At 35.9% G+C, this 17,574-nt stretch overlaps 1 protein-coding gene across 3 annotated transcripts in view; it reads right to left on the bottom strand.

The window, feature by feature from the left end:
- Positions 1–17,574, bottom strand: part of lpp (LIM domain containing preferred translocation partner in lipoma) — a 200,898-nt gene that overhangs the window by 47,878 nt on the left and 135,446 nt on the right. The window lies entirely within an intron of this gene.

The raw sequence follows: 17,574 nt of genomic DNA, 5'->3' as shown, positions 1-17,574 counted from the left end.
TTTTACTTTCTCAAAAACAGCTGTTACTTACTGTACACACAGTGCTCAAGCAGAGCATTATAATAAATCACTTGCAAGCACATTTCGTGAGATTAAATGAACCTTGAAATAAATGCTCTTTATGTACAATGCAATAATATTCTCCAGAAAAAAGAGTACTGTACTCAGCAAGGTTACTGCAAAGCCACTCTTTTATTCCAGCCTAAAACACTTTAATATGTTTCAGAACACCGGGTTTGATTTTAAATATTTTTCACAGTTGTAAATCTATATAAAACCAACAGGGTTTTATCTTTGCTGATTAAAAAATGTAGGCATTAGAACTTCAGAAATTTGGAATTTATTTCAAATGGGGGAAATCCTTAATGCCAATTATTTTAATCTAGGAACGTAAATGATAAACCAGTGACTTAACAAATGGGATGCATGAGAGGCACTAAAAATCCACAAAAATCTTTCCTTTACAGCACAAATCACAAAGACGTCTTTCTGGGTTTAAAAGGGATAAAAAATTTCAGACAACATTTTGGGCCTAATGTCTTTTTTGCATTTCTTACAGAAATGCGAGCCAAGGGTTAGTTTTTCTCCTTTGAATTCAATTTCAATTGGTTTAGAAGGAAATTTTAAGATTCATAAAATAAAACTGATGTGTTTGCATTTGGTAAAAACAAAGGCAATTTCCGCATTAAAAGAAGAACACTATTTGGGATTTATGTCTTACGCTTCTAGCTCATTTAACTACAACATAACAACATCTCTTATCTTGCCTGTCTGTCCTGCACATGGCAAACCTTCTAAATTTGTATTTGCAATCATCAAACCCCATCAGAGAAAATCTACAGAAACAGAAGCTGAAGTGTTTAGTACGCAGTGCAGTGTACCTGTTAGTGAGCTGGTCTGAGGTGCTCCTAAAGTGGCACACAGCAGGAGGCAAGCCAGTTCAAAAATATATGGAGGAATCAATAAAACCTGTAACCCAATAAATTGTTCTGTGCAATTAAATATGGTCTTTTCAATGAAAGAGTGAGGCAAAAACTGGCAACACTACGAGAAAGCTAACACTATGGCTTAAAACAGTGTTTCCAAGTTCCAAGTATAAGAACTCTCTCACCACTTAAAACTAATTTCAAATAAAATGACTCCTACAGAAAAACAAAGCTGTGGAAAAACTCTGGTTTAAAATTAAATACTTTGTCTATTGTGAAAATTATCTTATTGAGAAAGAGCAAGAATTTTAAACTACAGCACAACATTCAAATGTTACAGCAACAAAGATCAGCAAAACGCCAGTCACCCTCATCTGGAAAAAACACATATAGTCCCCCCCAAAAACTAAAGACATCTTCTTTTCCTTAAAAAGTTTCCATGTGTCACCCAAACAAGTTTGTTTTGCTTTCAATACACGTGTTTCTGATTTGTAGGCTAAAGTGTTTATCAACACACAGTACTAGGACAGAAATGACTGAAAAGCTACAAACCCCATGCTGCCTTGATTACATTCAAAATGATTACATTTTTTGGAACAAACACATCCTCAAATTCAAGCCAAGGTCAGCCCTCAGAATAATCTAGAAATCATCCAAAAGTGAGGCCACAAAATACTTACTTTCTCTCTAGTAAGTACAGTATAGTTTCTATCTTAAATACATTAATTGAAAAATCTCTGCAATGAAAGGGCAAAATACATTGAATTTTAAGGCATTAAAAACAACAGTTCTTTGCAGTCACTATACACTTTGACACAAATGGACTTGGTAGTGGTATTTTTAGCATAGTACGAAACGCACTGGCAACTTCATTCTAAATGGCTTGTCTCCAGACAATTTTATGTAGACAGCATGCAAGTCCTTATTTACGTGTATGATCTTGGTCAAATGCTTGATAGTGTATGTCCTTCTTCCCTGCAGAACATTTGAAAAGGAGACGAGGAGAGAAATGTTCACGCCATAATCCTGCTGGTCACTAAATGCGGTAGTATTGAACTATATTTCAGTTCTTCACTTAATCTGAGGCTAGCCCTTCATGTATATAATTAAGGGAAATAAAGTTCTGTTCTCCACATGCTGATGTGTTTCAGCTTTTCAGTAACCTCACACTACAACGTTTTAGAAAACCGGGATGCAGCTGAGAGTGTACTTAATTAACAAACTGCCAAAAAATAACTGAAAACGGTCAAGTAACTTGGCAGTTCCTACTGAAAACAATGCACACATGTTCATGGCAATGCATGTCCTGTATATAAATCAGATTTGAAATAATTACTACTCAATAAATCACCATAAAAACTCTCTGTTCTGTATTCAAAAAACATTTTGATGATGTAACATCAGTACTCAAATTACCTCGATATGTTTGGAATCAAGCGATTGCCCATTTAGGTCAAAATTCTGGTGGTTTATATCAGGGATGCAACATTTAATATCACATCTAGGACCCCAAGAACCAAGCTTGAGAAGGAATTCATTAGACAAAAGCATGCATTTGCCAAGCAAACAATTGTAGTCATAGAATGGTTATGAGTATACAACCTTAAAAGCTTACTATCAAAATAATCCCTGTACTACATGGAGAAAATATATAACATACATGCTTTTTAATCAAAATGCAATGCTTTTGTGATTTTTTACTTCATTCAAAAGTCATGAACTAAAATATATATAAATTATCATGGAGTATGCAAGGGTTGCTTCTGAAAGACCATGGCTAGTATTAGAAAGTTCATCTATAAGGAATTCTAAAGCTACTGCATAAAATGACAGGATGCTTTAAGCTTCATCTGCCAGAAGGTGTAGCTGTTAAGCAGACATTTTAAAGTCTACAGCTTACAAGAGAAACAGCCTGAGGAAGTAAGCATGCACATACAACACGAGAGAAAAAAAACACTGTGTGTAACAGCACTATCTTTATGACCAACCATGTCTTAAACCTATGAAACCCTCTTGTATCACTTTGGCAGGAACAAGGCTACTGATATTAAACATGTTCGTTGTCATTTCATCAAATACAATTGAAAACAGAATAAGAACATGTTTGTAAATTTCCTACATTCTTAAGATTCGCTGAGAAAAATGAGAAAGAATGGTTCTAATATTAAGAAAAACAGAATGACACCACATCAATTTCACTGTGGTGTTTACTACAAAAATTTATCTAGGGCCTTTGAACATAAGGGACTTTAACAGCTTTTTTCTTGTGCATTTAGTTCTCATCCAGCCACAGAACACAACGCCAGTCTTCACATCTGTTATTGCTTACTTCACTAACAATACAGAACTTACTACTTTTTTATCAGTTATCAAAGGGTCAGTGGCACAACTTCTTTTTATATTCACTTAACCTGAAAATCCTTATTGTATGAATGTAATTATACTGTATGTAGGAAGTAAATGGAAAGAAAACCAGCTTCCCTTATGCTAGATTTTAATTTAACATAATGCAATATTTGTGTAAATTTGCCATTAAATCAAATTATGATAAACAATGTTCATAATATGTAATATGTGCATATGAAGCAAATATAATCTTTACTAAAAGTTTTAAATGTGCAAATTCAGCCTATACAAAAGACAAAACAAATTAAACAACTGTTGAACTGTTTATGTGAGACTAGCCTGTGTGACCTAGATATTGGAACTACAGTACAGGACACTGCAAATTATATGATTTTATCACTGAAAATGGAAATTATTTTAAATTGAAAGCTGTTTACATGTTATCTTGACCACAGAAGACAAGGTCATTTGCTCTGTCACAAACATGAAATCATGTGAACAAATTGGTTGGCTTGTTAAGGTAATTTTCTGCACCTGAATTAACTTAGCTTGCAAAGGTTTTGAATAATTAGAGAATCATGCCTTTTCCATTTTTCTTTCATATTAACAATCTGTTTTCTTCTTTGTTTTTTTTTTTGCTTTGAATGTGTAGATTAGGTTACATATATAATGGATATTAACTGCTACTTCATGATTGCAAGCTTTAAAACAATAAATCTGAAAACTATGCAAGGGTCTGAATTCTTTGCAAGGCACTTCAAGACGCACAAACACCAGTCTCACTATACAGTATCTGCAGAGAAGTGATGATAATTCTGCAGACGTGGCACCATAGCTTACTCCTGCACAGTGTATAGTGCATCATAGCCTTTGAGACACCACAAGACTCCAACAATTTTTTTGGAGAATGCTTTGCATGACAGTCACATATTAAGGCCTGTCAATTAAAACATCATGTTTTTTGAGGAACGGTTTACTACTGAGACAAAGCACTGATTACATTTTATACTTAGGGAAAAGGTGAAGATATAGTAGCATTGACTATACAAAGGAACAAGTAAAGGGGTCCATACTGACAAGAGAAGAAAAGAAATGCAACGTTTCGGCTGTGAAGCCTTCTTCAAGTGTGACACATCTGAAACGTTGGGTTTTATTTTCTTGTCTTTACAGCATGGAATAAACCTTTACTTGTTTCTTTGCATCCTACGCATGATGATGCAGCTACCTACAGTACTTGAACGATTAACTATACAAGATTTGTTTAGCTTCCCTTCTTGTTCCTGAGTATTGCAGGATAATCACACTCTTGGCACGACCAGGTCAAAATCAAGTCATTACTTCTGACTTCTATCTTGCTTCAGTCAGTAGTATTTGTTTTAAAAATGGGTGCTTGCAGTAAATGCAGAAACTCATCTTCTACAATGAAAGAAGCAAAAGTTAGATAAGTTATTTGCACTCAGTCCTCCTATTAAGTTAGACAGCCGCAAGTAATTGAAAACAGTGGCTTAACAAACAGCAACACTACCAAGAAGATGTTAAAAAATTAAATCAACCAAAACATGATTAGAGTGACTTAAATGCATTAAAGATCATAAGTACATGCACCGTCACTGCCACATTCGGGCGAAAGAAAAACAGCAACAAGGACGGCAGTCAAAACTTTCCATTTTCTGTGACGACCAAGAGAAATTCTGCGATGTCAAATTAAATTGCACTTTAAAGTACAAACCCCCTCAGCGTAACCACGGTTACTTGGGTAGAGAGTACAGACTGTACCTTAGAGCCCTCTCTCCACCGAGAAATTGAATCTGTACTTATGTTACATTAAAATGCAAAGCCGTTTCCCCATCCTGATTTCAATAAGAAGTAATTTGCCTCAAAATGTTACTGAGGTCTCATTAGTGTTGTTTTATTTGCTAATGCTGTCTTTGCTAGCAAACAGCAGCAGTGTGCATTCAAATGCTTCTTAAATAAACCAAAACAACACAAACTACAGCCCTTTGTAATCCTTTCCTCACACTTTACAAACAAATAGGGCCATGTTAACCATGTGCTTTCCATCCCACTAAAGCAGTGTGTGAATTAACTACTAAAAACCCTGCTTAAACGTATAAACAACCTAAACAAGTCAACGGTGAAATGGCAGGGAGTCCATGACTGTAAACTACCTGTGGCTGCAAAATACATTTATTTTGTCTGGGAAATGAAATCTGCTAACAAGACGTCTAAACAGGTAATTTAATCTCTAAATTGATATGGCAATGAAATGTTTTGTGGTTCAACAAAGTGCAGTTTCTCATCCAAGGTACGGTATAAGTCATGTAATGACTAAAAAACACATGCTGTAGTGACATTTAGAGGTATAAAATGTGCCTTTGATGAGCTCCATGTGGGATCCAGATAACAAGTAACTGAGCTAAAACTTGAACTTGAACTTTATTGCCATATGTAACCAGTACATGTACTGGTACAATGGAATTCTTACTTACAGAAAGTCTCTCGATTGTTAAAACACAAGTGCAGACAGTGTATGAAGACAGTATACAAACAAACAGTAGACAATGTACAAGTAAAGAAGTAAACAGTTCCAATATAAACAATGCAGACATGTAAATGATGCCTGCAGATGTGCAAAAAATAAAATGACAATGAGGTAGATGGCGTAGGTGGGGTCCGAGGGGCATGGCCAAATGTGCTCGCCAATCGCACTACTTGTGGGTAGAAGCTATTGAAGAATCTAGTGGTAAGTGTCCGTATGTCTTGTATCTCTTGCCTGAGGGCAGTGTGGTGAAGAGCTCATGCCCGGGGTGGTGACTGTCCTCTGTGATGGCCAGTGGTCCTTGTATAACAATTCCTTGCATTTATATGACTCTTTTCATCCTGAAGGATCCCAAAGTGCTTAACGTGTTTCATTTACACTCAAGCGCCACATTACAACCAGATCAGGTAGAGAGACAGAATTAAAGGGAATATTTACAGAGGCCAAATTGCGCGAACCCAGAATGGAACTTGGCCAGGATACTGCTCTTATGAACAGTGCTAATGACCAGATATTCAGGACATCAGTTCCACAGTTGCTTTCAATGAACCGATGGCATGTCTTACTATACTGTGTTCCTCATTACCATACTGGGGTGTTTGTTTGAAAATTCTGATACAAAGGGAAGAATGGCACCTACTGGTCACCAATACCACTTACAGAAGCAACTGGGTTTTCTTTGGAGGTCTCCCACCCCAGTCTGACCAGGCCCAGGCTTATTTAGCTACCAAAATCATAAAAACCAAACAAGACTGGTTGTTGCGTTGGATCCAGATTAGCATAAGTCACATTCATTTGGCAAAACAAGGACATCATACTGTGGCCTACCGAATTTTTACATTCTTCTCATATCAATGCATGATAACACAATACCTGTTTATATCAGCAATATCCAACAAAACAAGATTGGCTAGTAACAGTTTTTTGCAGGTGTGTTGCAAGATGGTAATCCACTCATACCTAGATTCAGGAGAAGCAGATGTGGGCGTGGCTGTCAAATCAGTCAAGCAAAATTTAGGAGGTACTTAAATGTATTACTATATTTTAGAAGCTAGACTCACACATTACTGAGTTAAAGAATGTCAGAGGCCACTGAAATGCAGTCTGTGGTCCAATGGCCTTGCAGTACAACATTTGTAAACCTCCTAAATTGAACCAGCTTTAGAGCTACCCTTGCCCACATATTGCGTTGAATAAGGAGGAAGGGACTGTACCTAAACCATCATCTTGCATATGAGGCTTTTTATACTATGCCTTTTCTGGTATTGCACAATAATCAGCCAGCAGAAGAAAACGGTCCTAGAGACTATCTCAATTACAGAGTATCAATAAGTTTAACGTTCCCTGAGAGGATAACAAAAAAGGTGTAACTACTGGTAATATTTTCAGATATTTTAATTAATAAGGATCACAGGATACTCCATTTGTAGCCATTTTACCAACACTGGATTTAAAACTTAAAATCCATTATTTATTAACATTTACTCAATATAAAGGCCCTCATTACTTGCCCAAAACATGTCTGAGAAAAAAGTGGCTTTCTGAAGTTTTAGCAAGACAACACTTAATAAGCAAAGAAACACAGTACAGAGTGCACCTTATAACAACAAGCAGGTGATTCAGTTGGAATCAGTGCAGGTTCAATATTTGTGATTTTGGCTAAAAACACCTTTTGTTTATTGAAAGAAGTTAAGAGTCCAATTCCACACATAAATCAAAAAAGGAGAGAAAAGGTAGAACACTGCTTCTTTTCAACATTGAAACACTCTCTTCTCCTTCGCAGTAAGGATTGGCTTATAAAGAGTGAAACACATCACCTTGCACTGATAATGACAAATTTTCAATAAAGATGAACATTTAAAAAGTCAAGTGAATCGATAATAAAAAGAAAAAAAACATTTATGCTTGAGCTAGAGATATTCTGTGCTTTCATAATTACTCCATAAAAGGAGTGTGTTTTTATCCTTAAAAGATGCAAAGAAATGAAGCAGAAAAAAAAGTATAAATAGATGGAAACTTGTAATACTTCCTTTGTTTCAAGAAAGGCGACTACAGAATTTAGGTAATGCATGTTCAGACTTTGTTTACAAGAGAACTGACAACATTAATGTTTAACGGCACTTTATAAGGATGTACTAGCAAAGAAGTTTCTTTTCTTACAGCTCAAAAAACGTAAATCTGCAGTACCCAAGCAAATTTAAATTAATCACATTTAATTAAGGAATCACATAAAACATGTTCATGATTAAGCTTTAAACTTTCCTATAATTAGCAACCCCATCACACAATTCAAATGATTTTTTTAAAAACCCTTTACTTCAAAAAACATTTCAAGTCAGAAAATCTGCACCTCTTTGGTTATAATGGCTAAGCTCCAATTGACAAATTGCGTGCAACATTTATTTAATAAGGTAATCACCACAAACCTGTGTTTGAGAGATTAAAATTTAATTAGATGTCAACGCGCCTTATACAGTTCTTTGATAAATGATAATCATGTCATCACATTGATTCTTGTGTGGCCCACATTTTAACTCCATCAAAAGACGTCTTTTTTTTTCCCAGACAACCATTGTCACTTCCACCCCTATTTGAGTGCTCAAGCTTATTAAGTTCATTAATAGAGTCACTCCTGATTATGTCAAAAAAACACATCTGAGGCATGCTTCCAAGTTAAGTCTCTCAGAAAATATGATGAAGAGGATGGGCAGCAGCCAATGACACACACACTCAAATGTAAAAACATCATTATTGACCCGCTTTAAAGGAGCTGCCAACAAAGCAAAGATGGATTTCAGACAGAAACATTCTTACAGTTCAGCTGGTTAAGTCTCCATTGTTGCTCATTTCTATGACACTCTGATGTAACGTTCATGAGATTAGTGGGTTAATTATACACACCATTTTTTGTTAATTTATTGAATTAAGCAGGATTTTAGTGATCACATTATTCATCTTATCTGTACTGGAGTCCTGACACAGTTAGTCAATGCGCAGACCAAAACAAAAAACAGCTGCATAGCAGAAGGTTTAATGTGAACACGAGAAGGCAACATGGACATGGCCACGCATGTATCAGAAGAAGAACACTATCACAAAGCTGGGAATTTAAGAACAACAAAAATACTACAAGCACAGTAAATGATTAATAGAATTAAAATAGATGGCAATAGGATAACCAATATGAATTTAGCAAAGGTAGGAGTTGCATAATTAATGTTGTACAGTCCACGAACAGTAGAGTCATAATTATTTTATTCGCCAAGCACTTTTGATGTACAAAGAATTTACTCTGGTGTACTTGCTTCTGTAAAAACATTCTACATATACTGTACAGTGCCATACACAACAAGACAATAGACATCATTAAGACAGTGCATATATACAGTACAGTAACTAAGAATTCTGGTTAAGCAAAAAGACAGTCCTAAGAATGAATCTGTTCAATTACCAAGTGGCTCTGGTTTTCACAGACAGGTATTGTCCTCCAGAGGGACTTTTATGAAACAGGGTGAAACCCAGGGTGAAACTCAGGGTAAAACCTGGGTGTTAGGCATCATCAGCAATCTTTCCCACTTGCTTATTTGCTCTGGAATTGTACAAGTCATCAATGGAGGGCAGATGACAGCCAATGACCCTTTTCGCAGAGTGAACAACGCACTGTAGTTTGCCTTTGGAGAAGTCAGTTATAAAAGAATGCTCTCAACAGCAGCACTGTAAAACTGTATTAAAATGAAGACAGGAAGTTATTATTAGTTGGTGCTAAAAGTACATTCTCTGCAGTGCTTGCTTTGTGAACTGGTGATATCCATGTCCCATCTAACCATATTAGAGATCATAATTCCCAAAAACTTAAAAGGACTTCACCACACTCACAGCCATAACATGGATACCCAGGGAGAGAGGTTTTGGAGAATATTTCCAGAAATGAACCACAATTTCCACTGTTTGACAGGTATCAGTCTTCTAATTAAGAGAATTAAGAGTATTAAGTAACGGACACAAGAAAATGGAATGTATAGTTATGTTTTCAGAAGTTTTTCAAAGATTAAAAAAGTAATTTTTATAGATTAAAATAAATAATAGATTAATAAATAAATCTTCTGTACTGAAGCAACAAAAGAGCCTAACAATGTCAGGATGCATAAAAGTGTAGAATTTAAATCAAGAGCTGATAACATTGTACAATGCAATAGCAAGAAGTCATTTATAATACTGTGCACAGTTTTGGTTAAGACACTGCTGCTTTAAAATCACTACAAAGAAAAGCAAGCAGGTTTGTTCCCAGGCTCAAAGGAATGTCCTTTCTGGCAGGTTAAAAGAACTGAATCATTCTGGTTTTGATGTGAGAAGACTACAATAGGACCCAATAAAATTATTCAGAGCCCCCAAAGGCGCTGGCAAAGTTAACTTTACAACTTCTTCAAAATTAACAGCGAAACAAGAACCAGAGAGCACAAATGGAAACCAAGGGGAACTACTTTTAAAACTGAGAAAAGGAGCAGGGAACAATCTACCTAGCTATGTTGTTAAAGCCAATACTCCCACTTATTTCAAGAAAAGGCTGGGTTTGATCCTTGGATGAACTAATCAAATGAATTAGATGAGCCTAATTTTCACACTTCACACTTGCAAATATTTTTATGATCTTATATTTTAAGTACATCCCCTTATGATGTTAAAATGGATTGCTTCTTCCATATGTAAGTTTGAGTATCTTGTCCATTTTACAGGATACAGACACTTACATATTTACTTTGGTAGGAACAATCCTTTCCTAAACAAAGCACAAGTGTCCTTTTAGTACAAAACAAGGCAGACAGTAGACACAGTAAAGAGGTAAAGATAATAATCATTTACAATAAATTAGTCTTTAGAAAATAGTTCTCTGTTTTGTAGGACCTATCGAAATCCTGCTACTTGGCAAGATACACTTTTCAATTTTTAAATGGGAGGTTTTAGGGATGTTTTGCTTGGGTCCTTGTATTTTAACTGGGAAAATTCCAAAAATGTTCACCACAATAAAATCCAGTGTTTCATAGGGGCAAAACAAAAACAGTATAAGAAAAAAGCACAAAACTCATAAGAAAGTATACATTCCCAGGTGGGTTTCAAGAGATTAGTGCAACTTTGGACACACAATTATAAATCCCTACATGACGGATGTTCAAATTCAATCTCTGATCGTGACAGGGAAGTAAACAGAGAAGTAATTTAGAAGTGTCCCAGTACACATTTCCAAATTTTCTCTGGGATTGAAAGAGTTTCAGGGAAATATAGAAAAAAACCCAAAAAAGTACATGTCAAACTTGTCCAAATAGAGAAACTTCAACTGCAAATCACAAAATTGCACATCACTATTAAAGCACCAACCCAGTGTTCCAACCCAGCAGTATCCTCTTCAGGAAATAATGAATAACACCTGTTGTGGAATATCATGTAAATCACATGGGTTTAATGTAAAAAAAAGGTCTTCTTCAACAATAGTTTACATGTAAATTTTGCACAATTCTGATAGAAATGTACATAATCTTGAAATGTTAAACACCTACTGTATCTAAAACACCTGACAAAGTTGCACTGCAAGGTACAGTAAAAGAAACTATGAGTCAAAATTAGGAGCATAAGCTCTTATGTACAATACTTGAAGGTAAAGGCAACAGCCATTAATGTGAGAGTGAATGAGGGAAAAGCAACTTCAAACAGTATTATCAGGCTGAACTATGGACTGTTTCACTCCATTTGACCAGCTTGAAGTCAAAGTTCAAGTCTCTCCCGTAGCATGAAAAGAATAACCAAGAATTTCATGGTTAGTTACTAACTGGAGACCAGGTAGATCGTTGCTTCACAAAACAGTGAAGGTGTGCAGTGGAATTACTCTTTAAAAAGTGGGATTTTCAAAATGAGGATATTTTTGTAGCTCTATTCAAGCATCAGACCAAGTATTAAAAAAATATATTCACTTGAATGCTCACATTTGACATTCAAATTCTAGTCAAAAAAGTCTATATTTTCTCCTTAAAATTGTAATCTATGTTCCAGTTCTAAATAATTGTTACTGTATTTTTCACAATATTAGTGCTAATTATTTTAATATCATTTTGTGTGTTTCAAAACCTTTTGGGAAGATCTTGCTGTGAGATGAAAAAGTCTGCAAAGCACTGCTCAAGACAACAGGCTCTAGCAAAGAAATACTGGGTCAAAAAGCGAACTGATTATTACTTCAGAAAGACAAGACAAATCACAATATTATGGCTCTGTCTGTTTGACAGCAGCAACTGACCTTCCGGGGGTTTAAAAAAATGCTTTCAGGGGTTGAGCAATATCGCAATAATCCTGTCAAATGTCAGTCAAGCTCGGCAATAATACAAATCATCATCCAGCTTAGCCTTTCCCCAATTTAGGGTGTCAAGAGACTTAAAGAAATTGTTAAATTAACCATCAGCCATGAAATCCTTAATTTTCATAAAAAGATCAAAAGCATGTGGATTTGGGTAATTAAGCCACTGTAAGCCTAGTTAATGTTAAATGCCACGTCCACACTTCAAACTAGGACAGGATCCAATGACACTGAAGGTTGAACTGGATACCCAATGACACTGTGCCTAGTGTAGGCTAACAGTAACTGACAAGTGTCAATTATATTTTAACAACACTGATGTATCCTTATGCAACAATGTGTTGCAGTACTTAGCTTAAAGCTATGTCCCTGCTCAACAGGTAAGAGGTACTACTCTATGGAATATTCAATGTATAGTACAATGGAATAGTCCGTTTTTAATTGGTGCAAAATAATACCAAAGCAACCCATTCAGGGATCTTTTAAAGGGGCTATGACTCTTCATTAAGCCCCAGGACATGCTATAGAATGCAGTCTTATAGTGAACAGTAGTCCACCCAGGGTTATTCAGGACAATACAGGACATCAAGGAATCCAAACTGTTTATGCTAATGTTAATAATAATGTTCCACAGAGTTCATTTTAAATGCAGAATGAAAATTAAATAAAATCACATTCAGATACAAAATTATGATATGTGCTGCCATGTGAGATTAGACTTTCTGGTACAAATGAAAACTGGTGCTAGGGAAATGACGGGACTGGTGAGCCGTGGTTCTTTTGGGTTTTCTGGACACAGCAACTCCTGTAACTTGACAGGAACTTGCCAGCTTGCATTGAAGTCAGTGGCAGATGTGTCCCTCCTCCAATTGGCACCAACTCTCCTGTAAGACACTGTGGATCTTACATCGCATCAGGAGGTGAACGGCTTTAAAAGATGCATACAGTATGTCACCAATACTGTACTGTATGTGCAGGTCCTCATTCTCTCCATGCAGTCCAGAATGCATGCAGCCCATAATGGCAAAACAAGCATGAAACAACAGGCGATTCAACATTGAGTGGGTACATAAAGACTCTATATTACATTTAATTTTAAAAAGAGTTCTTTGTTAGCACTGCAGAAAGAAAGCATACAGAAACTGTAAAAAACTAGATTTCTTTAAAGAATTTCAGATATTAAGAAATTAATTAGATTAGGATTATTTGTTGAGGATCATAAATACAATGCATATAACACTTGTCATGACAATAAAGAAAGGAATAAATGCCAACAAGTTCATGCACACAGTATACTGCCAAATTCCAAATGACAATATACAGTACAGTACTATGGTAAAATTTTATTACACTAAGTACAGAAAAATCAAAAACTGTTATTAAAAAACAAATAGAAAAAACATTTGCTTTAAATGGAACACTACCAGAATTAAATATCTCAGAAAAGTGTGTCCAGACAACATCATCTTTGGCAATAACAATCTATTAGGAAACACTACCATAATATCAGTCAAAACTGAGGACATTTCTGCAAACTTGGCAGAGATGAGAAACAGAGAAAAAAGTTTTTTTTTAATTTAGTGTTAACAATCCTGGAATTTAATAAATCTTTTTTTTCAGCAAAAGGAAGTTACAAAAACTAATAGTATTTTTATTTAGGTAAAATAATTTTCTCCAGAAATAAACATTATAAACAAAAATGTTTTTCAGGTGTGCTTAATTTTTCAGGCAGATAAGGAAATAAGGAAATGTAAATAATGGCAAGTACTCTTCCTTGGTGATATTCACATTACAAATTGTAGCTCTACCTTAAAAGTTGCTGCAGTTTTATATTAATTTTAATGTTTTAAGTTGATCTTTGAAGCAAGGGAACAACAAAAGAAAGACACAACTTCTAATTAGCTTTCATATCCCGTCTCATATGATGCCTTAATGAGGCTGAGCATTTCACTTCTTTACAGAGGTACAGGTCATATGAGCCAATTACAGAGATATGTAACCATATTTTGTCTTTCAGTAACATAAGTTACTCTTTCTTTAGCTCTCTGGTAGAGGGGTTTAAAGGGAATCATCTGGCCATCACAATCTCCTAATTTGAATCCCTACAGAGACTGTAAAATAAACTGGATTAAGAATCCTGTCCATTTGAAGCTTCACAGCTAGGGACTCTATCTGCAGGTGGACTGGGTTTCAATGACACATCATTATTGTGTCTGGATCACAGTAAAGACAACCAGGCAATGTGAAAGGGTAATCCTCCCTAAAAGATGAGAAACCTTAAATCTAATTCACTTACCGACATTACTCTTAATAACAGGTTTCCCTATTACAGTTTTAAAAAATTATATATTTTTTTAGTTTTTAAGTTTAAAAGTTTGAAAAGCAGAACAGAACTGTTCAAAGAGCTCAACACCCCCCACCCCCCACCCCCCACTCCACACACACACACACACACACACCATGAGATCACCTTCTTGGACACCTTCTACATTTCCACCTAAAGGACCTCGACATAAGAAATAGTTATGATAGAGATGTTGTGCAAAAAGGTTTAGACCACACTAGCTGCATCCCTATGGGTCCAAGACATCCAGGACTTGAACTGTGTCACTCTGATTTGGTGAGGCAAGCCCTCCAGATTTGATGAGATCCAGAACTAAACAAATGAGATAAACAAATGCTGTTCTCCCCCTTCCCTCAGCAATGTCCTCACTCCTGTAAATAGGGTTTGTTGCAGCCTCCAGAAGAGAGACATCCATATACTTGTGTCTTCTCCATGTCCCAGTTCTGCAAATGTGGAAGCCAAATGGGGATTTTTTGAATGATGTTCACTTCTCTTTAGCCGACCCAAAAAGTGAATACTGTTATGCCAGGAGAAGCTCTCAAATTCTGCAACCTTGTGCTCTGGACTCATCAGTTTTGAGTATTCGTAATATTTTCTTGTTCCCTTTGTTCACTTGCTTTGTTCACTTCAATTACTGAATTTTTAGAAGCAGTGTCTACTGTTAAACTGGCTGCTTCAGTACATCTTCCCATTTAGGTTAGGAATCGTATTTTTGATTCGGAAACAGCAGATACCCCGATACCCCGTCATATTGTGTCTCTGCCATCGGTGATGGTTTGCCAACCCAAATGAAATTAAATTAAGCTTGGGTGCCAGTTACTATATCAGCATACCACTCATGTGAGGGAACAAGCAAAGGTTTATTCCATGATGAAAAGAAAAGAGATGGTGAACTAGACACCTGAAGAAGACTCAACAGCCAAAATGTTGTGCCTCTTTTCTTTTCAGCATGGAACAAACCTTTTCTTGTTCTTTTGCAGCCTATGCATGCTGACACAGCTCCCTACTTGAACTTCTTGTACCACTGGAACAAGTAATAGGTTTATTCCATACTGAAAAAAGAAGAAAGAAAACACAACGTTTCGGTCGTGGAGCCTTCTTCGGGTATGAGAAAGACAAGACAGTAAACAAAGGTAATGTAGCAGGAGAACAAAAGCTGGGAGAGAGGAGGAGCGAGAGGCGGGAGCAGGGGACAGAAAGAGAGGCCAATTAAGAGGTGTGGAGTCAGGATAGGTGTAGAGAGGTGTGAAATGAAACCTACAATGAATAGAGAGAATTTAGAAGAAAAGCAGTCTGTCGTTAAAAGAAGGGGGAAGGTGTGATCCTAGCTGCAGGATAATTTTGTTTTCTGTAGTCTTTCTGATGTATGAGTTCGGAAAACCGTCTTTGAGAACACAGACGGAAAGATTAGAGTGGTCATGACGCAGCTACCCACCTGAACTTCTTGTACCACTTACAGTATGTGATCTCCACTTACACGGTTATTTTGACTGACTGCCTGCTTTCAAACATCTATGAATATTCCACCCCCAAAACAAGTTCAAAACATTTAAAACTAGATAAATGTTTCTTCATTTATACCAGACAGAGGACGTTAGTTTTTCTCCGGCCCAGCCAAGACAGAGTGTAAGAGCTGGAATGAAAATGTAGTGAGTGAACAGAACATGTGAAGATGTGCTCTCATCATCAAATAAACATCAGTTTTACTAATGCCTCTTTTCTGGCAGCTGCATGCAATGCTACAGTATCTTCTAAAATGCCAGCCTCATTAGCTGATAGAAAATATTTCCAAAACTAGCATTTTACTTTTATAAAACAATATTCTTGCCAGGTAATTGGGGTGCTGATTGCATACACACTTAAATGTATAAACCTACATTTTTATCACTTCCCATCTTAAACATTATGTTACATAAATGTTGTTGCTATCCTATTCCATTAGTTAGTAAGGTCTGGAGACCTCACCTCCTTTTTTAGTTGAAAATCCAAGGCCAATTCAGAAAGATGACAAATGACTAGGTTTACTTTGGTAATGTAAATATACTGGGACTGAAACCGCTCTAGCAAATTGTCGATTTTTGTTTCACACTATATTAATTAGTTTCTTTAAACATAAAGACGCTTAATGTAATTTGGTATTTAATTTCTGATTAGTAAAACACAGCCCTAGATGAACTATTCCCAAAGGCTGCACAGTACTGTTTGTATTTGTGCAAGCATAAAATCCTCGAATTAACTGATACTCGTGGGCCTTATGCTTTCCAGAGACTGCAGAAGACTGAAGCATATTTTAAAAAGACCAACTGCTAGAAGCTGTCAATGAATAAACTAAAGGTCTACAGATTAATTTACTGCTGTTCAAAATTTAATGGAATTTTCTGTGAAGTCAGACACACAATATTTTGATGCTAAACAACATTAGAGGTACAATTAATTAATATACAATTTCACTATTTCTTCTTAGAGTCTTCAGGCTCTTCTAAATTATAATGATTTCAATTACTAAAGTTACCATACTTTTTTAATTAGGTAAATGAGACACAGGGAGCATCTTAAATCACTCCACTACAGATCATTAAAATCATTCCTCAAGATCAGTCAGTCAGAAGGATATAAGATTTCATCCACTTCTTACAACTGCCTGCCACTTTAATATTATGATCTAGGTTAAAAAGAAGAGTTATAAATCTCATGCCTCAGATCTCATAACTTGACAAGTAAAACTTAGCATTTAAAATCCTAAAGAACACTGTCAAAAAATAAATTCTTGAAAACATAAAAATAAATAAATAAAATGCCTTGTGGTAGTATTTAGTTGAAATTCTATACAACAGATTTTGTGACCTAGAATTTTCCTACAGGCAAAGACAGAGATATAACTGAACAGAGAATGCTGACCACGAGTTTTACAAGAGCCAAATAGTTAACCTTGGGTTTTCAGCAGTTCAGGCTTATTGTGTCACCTGAACAATATCCTTTACAAAACTTGTTACAGGCCACACCCAAAGACTGAACGATTAAGGCTTGTAAGCTTAGCCTGAAAGTGTCAAAAATTATCACAACCTATTTTACACATATC

Source organism: Atractosteus spatula, chromosome 4, assembly GCF_055471065.1.
Source record: "Atractosteus spatula isolate fAtrSpa1 chromosome 4, fAtrSpa1.hap1, whole genome shotgun sequence".
Lineage (NCBI taxonomy): Eukaryota > Metazoa > Chordata > Actinopteri > Semionotiformes > Lepisosteidae > Atractosteus > Atractosteus spatula.
This window is presented reverse-complemented; position numbering and strand designations above follow the sequence as displayed.